This window comes from Pistacia vera, unplaced genomic scaffold, assembly GCF_008641045.1.
Source record: "Pistacia vera cultivar Batoury unplaced genomic scaffold, PisVer_v2 Contig974, whole genome shotgun sequence".
Taxonomy (NCBI): Eukaryota; Viridiplantae; Streptophyta; class Magnoliopsida; order Sapindales; family Anacardiaceae; genus Pistacia; species Pistacia vera.
In genome coordinates, this window is record NW_022196861.1 from 39618 (window position 1) to 45656 (window position 6039).

A 6039-nucleotide genomic window follows, 5' to 3' on the forward strand; every position below is an offset into this window, starting at 1 on the left:
TATAACAGTTACCAGTTTACAATAAGATGGCTCCTTATGCGCTATAGGTAGACGATGTAGGTCTCCGCATTGGGATGAAGTAGGAAAGAAAGATGCTCTGGAAAAAGCTCTTGGGCCGAGATCACTCAGAAAATGATGAAGATATCAAGTGATCAGAAATAGAATGAAACAAGCCCAGACAGACAAAAGAGTTATAGATTTATAGAAAAGGAAAGAGGTAGAATTTGAAGTGGGTGACAAGGTGTTATTAAAAATTCCCCCTATAAGTAGTGGTGGAAAAATGACCGTCCCGGCCTGACCTAGGTGGGTTATAGGGGTTGGCGGGCCCGGCCTAACCTAGTCTGCCTCTTGGCCAGAAAGGGCCAGCCTGGCTCGCCAACCCTAACCTGACGGGTTATGATGCGAGTGGGCCGGGTTAGCCACAATTTTTTTTTTTTTTTTTTTTTTGTTTTTAATTTTTCTTTGTTGTATATTGTTTTGTTAACTTTTCAAATATCAATAATTCAATTAAATTTTTTTTTTTTAACATTTCAAATATTAATTCAATTTTAATACAATAAAATTGTAATTAAGAAAAATTAGATTTATTCATTTATCCACAAAAATAAATAGATTACAATTATTATGCCTCGTTAAAAACCTTACCAAGAAAAACTCAATGGGACAAAAACTTGTTAAGGAAAAAAGAGCGCAATATTGACAATTAATTACAAGTACAATACAAAACAACTAATTTGGGGGAAGACTAGGACCTCCTCATCCATATCATCTATATTACAAAATTGAAAGATTCTATTAAAGTATGGTCGACAACCTCGTATTGTCTTGATGGCGTGACATTCCCAATCTGAAGCATGTGAGGATTCAATCATTTTTTGTGAAAGTTTGTCCTCCTTTCATTTAAATTCTTCCACTTGCACTAAATATTTGTTCGGATGAGACGGTTGAGACAAGAACAGCGAAAACATCCAAGGCAAGTCTTGATAATACCAAAAAAATACATTTTTTGGTTTTCCATACCATAGACATCAAAGCTGGCTCTTTGTGGGATCTACTGGTAACACTTCGGGGTTCCCAATATTATGAAGCCATTACTCTGTGATACAGGAGGACATATATTTGTATGGTGTTCTGAAGGGCAGGTGTGCTTCGGGTTGGGTCCTCTTCGGCCAATTAAGTGCACTCCAGGAGTCGAAGTCTTCATTGTTTCTTTTGATGAACTTCCCTGGGTATTTGCCTCTTTGGGTTCCCATACCTATTTTCATATTGCAAAAATACCTCTGCAAGACACTCTCTTACCTCTCCTAGTGATTGGCATATGCTTCGTTTTGAAAATTTTCAGTTAATGTGTCTTAAACCATTTTCTAAACCTGCTACTTTAATTCTAGGATCAAATATAGCACCTAAACAATAAAGAAAAGGAATGGGTTTCAATATTTAAAAAAAAAAAATTCCATTGCCTTTATTGGTCCCCCTAAAATTTCATTGTTTCTGTTTTTTCTAAATAAATCTGAATTTTTATAATTGTATGTATTACCAATGGACTAGTAGGATATAACACACCAGAAAGTTGTAAAGTGGATTGGTAAAAAATTTTAAGAAAAGAATGAAATTTTTTAGCTATATGCACAATTTCTACCAAATAATGAGAAACTCTTATTTGCTATAAAATAACTAATTAAATTGCATAAGGTAAACATGATCAAGCATTAAATAAGTACTATTCCATTAAAAGGCATGTCTAATGCAAAAATTCTAGGGACATATTTGATTTTATACAAGCATCTTGAAATTGAGCATTTCTTTCATTACAACTAGTAATCCAAGCTAAAGAATCCCTATTCTATCAATATTATCTCTAGTTTTGATACCACTTTTCACAATTAAATAATAATGTAACATGCACAGCGTTGTGAAAAAACTTCAAATTGTCATAAAAAGGATAATTGACTTTAAAAAAAATCTATAGCTGTACTATAGCACTTGTTATCTAAAAACTTATCACTTATTAATAATATCATAATCTTCTAAAACTTCAACAATTTTATTATAAATTGTTGACCACTATGATCCACATCCATAACTAAATCCTAATAAAGATTTATTTAATTTATATTCGTTATCAAAATAATGACTAGTCACACAAATATAATCTGTTTAGGTCACCACTCCAATATCGGCGGTTAGAGCCACACTAACATGACAACTATGTATTTTATTTTTTAATTCTAATTTCATTTTCCCAAACAAGTTATAATCATTCTAGTTACAGTTTTAGAATAACTTTTAAATCCTAGAAAAAATGATTTTTTAATAAATCTTTCAAATATTTATCTTCCGCATATTAATAGGTTGATCAGTTGCAACAGTATACAAAGCTATTGGTCTATGTACATCAGATTATAACGCCAAGTATTACCCATATTAGTTATTTGTGTTTGATTGGTTTCTTATTCCATGTTGAGTATTTGTTATTAGCATGCCTTTTAAATACTAGTACCATTACCTGAATCAACTTTATAAATATTTTCACAATACTTGCATCTTGCTTCTTCATTGGACCCATGTTTTGTCTCGTAAAACTTATCGAATGCACCCAAACGTGATGTGTGCCTGTTGTCGGTTTTGACAACAGTTGATGAACCCGTTTTCTATCAGTGAAGTTAGATGAGGACAACAATCACGAGGATAACTTCTAGAACCACCGGGAGCTGTGCAGCATGGGGAGGAATCGGGGGAATATATAGGTATATCGGATTCTGAGACTAGGAAAGCGAGACTATTTTAACAACTGTATTTATGTTAGTAATCAGGGTACTAGGACAGTAGTTTCCTTCACTCATCGAAATTGATGGGATGTAATATCTATCCATTGTAGTTAAAAAAAAAATTTGACATAGAAGAAATAAAAAAATAAAGAAGGAGATTGGAATTTGGAAATAAGAATTGAAAATTGAAAAAACTAATAAAAATTAAATGAGAGCAAATTGAACAAAGAGATATTGAAAGTTCAATAGAGATTAGAGAAAATGAGAGAATGGAGATTCGGGATGTGAGAAAATATGAGAGTTTAGGGCCTATTTATAGAAAAAAAGGGGAAAAGAAAATGACGAAAAATACCTCTTCAACTGCTATAAAAGGCTATATTTCAAGGGTAAACGGTATTTGCAAAAAAAAAATTATTATTTTTTTTTTTTAATTTTTTTTGCCAATCCGCGGGTCAACCGGCAGGTTGGCGGGTTTTTTTGTAAGGAAAAAAAAGGTAACTCGTCGGGTCACCGGGTTGCCATATAAAAACCCAGCCCGCCTTATTGGCGGTCTGGGTTGAACCTCTTTAATGCGGGCCAGGTTCGGGTGACCTACTAACCCGGCCCATTTGTTCCACCTTACCTATAAGTAATGCATTTCAACGGAAAAGGAAAGCTAGCTCCGAGATACATTGGTCCCTTTGAAGTGTTACAACGAGTGGGAAAGGTAGCTTACTGATAATCCGAGGATTATACTAATTTATAGCTTTTAGGCCGGATTTTAGATAATTCTTGTTTATTTTTGCCTGAATTGCTACTTAATTCCTCACATTTCATGTTTCAGGTAAATGGACATTTTGAGCGAAATAAGACAAATTTGGAGTTCTGGACTCAGAAGCAGAGGGGGCAATTCTATAATTTCAGAATCTTCAGGAAGCTTCGTCGCGGCGAAGGTTTCTCGCCGCGGCGAAATGAGCCAATCACGCACCAGATTCAGCTCTTTGTCACCGCGGCGAGATTCCTTCTTCGCCGCGGCGAAGTTTGCTTCTCCCGTTTTTGTAAAGCGCACAGTTTCATTTTTAGGCTAAGTTTTAGGATTTTGGGGGAGGTATAAAAGAAATACTTAGTCTTTTGTTTAGGGCGTTCGTGGAGAGATAGACGGCAGTTTTTACATTTTCTTAGATTTATTTTTGAGTGATTGTATTAAACAAAGTGTGAAGATTCGAGGTGAAACCATCGTCAATGGGGAGATTCTTTTCCTTTTCTTTGGTCATGATGTTGAACTTGGAATTTTTCGTTTCTTTTAATTGTTTATTGATTTAGCATGAACTAACTATTTGGGTTAGGATTTTGATGTAGTTCAGATTCTAGGGTTTTAGAGAGTGATGATGATTATAATTTCATATGATTTGCTTTGATTGTGTGATTATTCTGTATTTATTGTTTTATTGTGATGAACATGATGAGATTGAGAGATAATTCATGTTAAGCTTCTTGTGTTAATCACCCATTGTATTATTGGATGCTAGAGATAGATTCAAGAACCAATGAAATCAATCTAGATCTTGTGCTTATGAGCTTAGATTTATTAACTTTTATTTTGTTGGGTGCGGATGGTTAATAGGGAACAATAGGAAAACATAGCCTGAGAAGTTGTGGGACACTTAGAGAGTTCGATTTACAATCAATGCATGTGAATATGAATTTAGTTTAATCTTTAGGTTTAACCCATTGAGTCGAATGAAGTCAAAACCTGACCCGTTTGTTTGAATTGATTTTATCCATATTTTAAATTTGCTTTCATAGTTTACTTTTATTTTAGTAAAATTTGTTTTAGTCATAGTTTAAATTGCTCCCTTTAATCCAAAGAATTCGATTGCTTCAACTTGAAAACGGTAGAAAATAGTGCTTAGCAACAATCCTCGTGGGAACGATACATCATCACTCTATACTTGTGTGACTAGTATACTTGCTACATTTGCATGTGTAGGAAACACGCATCAAGTTTTTGGCGCCGTTACCGGGGATTGAGTTTTAAGTTAACATTGAGTTTTTCTATAGTTAGCTAGATTGAAGTTTTAATTTTTGTTTTAATTTCAGTTGGTTTGTGATCTCGTTCTTTCGTTTATTTTGTGTAGTTTATGCAAAGAGCGAGATGTCAGCCAGTGGTTCCGTTGATCTTGAGATTGAGAGAACCGCCAAACGACTTAACAGAGAGAGAAGAGAAAGAGAGGATATAGTGGTTAAAAAAAGAAAGAATAGCTGTTGAAATGGCAGAACCAGAAAACAGGACACTGAGGGAATTCTCAATTCCACAGTTAATGGTAGTGGTTCGAGCATACGAGACCAGCGGTCCAAGCCAACACATTTGAAATAAGCCGGCAATCATCTAGATGATCCAACAGTCGGTAAGGTTTAATGGTGATTTGAAAGAAGATGAATCAGCATATTGGAACTTCTTGGAAATTCGTGACACTTCAAGTCGAACGGAGTGTCAGATGACGCCATTAGGTTGAGGTTATTCCCATTCTCATTGGGGGATAAAGCAAAGGGTGGGTAATGGCACTACATCAGGAACTATCACAACATGGAATGATCTAGCATAGAAGTCCTGACCAAGTTCTTTCCTCCAACAAAATCAGCAAAACTAAGAAATGATACACATCATTTCTACAAGATGAATCCGAGTCATTGTATGAGGCTTGGGAGAGGTACAAGGAATTGATGAGGAAATGTCCACACCATGGGTTGCCAGTTTGGCTTCAAGTCCAAACATTCTACAATGGACTGATGGGTAACGTGCAACCATGGTGGATGCAGCATCGGGAGGAGTTGCAGAATAAGACACCAAGAGGAGGCTTATGAGTTGCTGAGGTTTGGCAAGCAACACTATCAAAGACCAAATGAGAGAGAAATAACAAGAAAATCTACGAGTCCTCATGAGTTGATGCCTTCACAGCCATCTCAGCCCAACTCACGGCACTTCAGAAATAGTTGGAAGTATGCAGGTAAACTCTATTCAAGCACCTCAACTAACTTGTGATTTTTGTCAGGGAACCATGTCAGCAGCGAGTGTCAAGTGGGGAACACATTTGTTCGTCATCTTCATATCGGAGCAAGTGAAAATTGGCAGGAAATCAGAGGCAACTAAAAAACCTGTACTCCAACACATACAATCTGGGATGAAGAATCATCCAAATCTGACTTGGGGCAATCAGAAACAGCAAAATAATCAATGGAACCAAAGGACATTGCCAAATAACCAACCAGGGGTGAATAATCAATCGGGAGA

The 6039-nt window shown here is 35.7% G+C and overlaps 1 non-coding gene across 1 annotated transcript; it reads right to left on the reverse strand.

The window, feature by feature from the left end:
• Positions 1–5391: 5391 nt before the first annotated feature.
• LOC116121365 lies at positions 5392–5497 on the reverse strand. The gene has a single exon (XR_004126720.1). It is a non-coding gene; the product is annotated as a small nucleolar RNA R71 (small nucleolar RNA).
• Between the last annotated feature and the right edge of the window lie 542 nt (positions 5498–6039).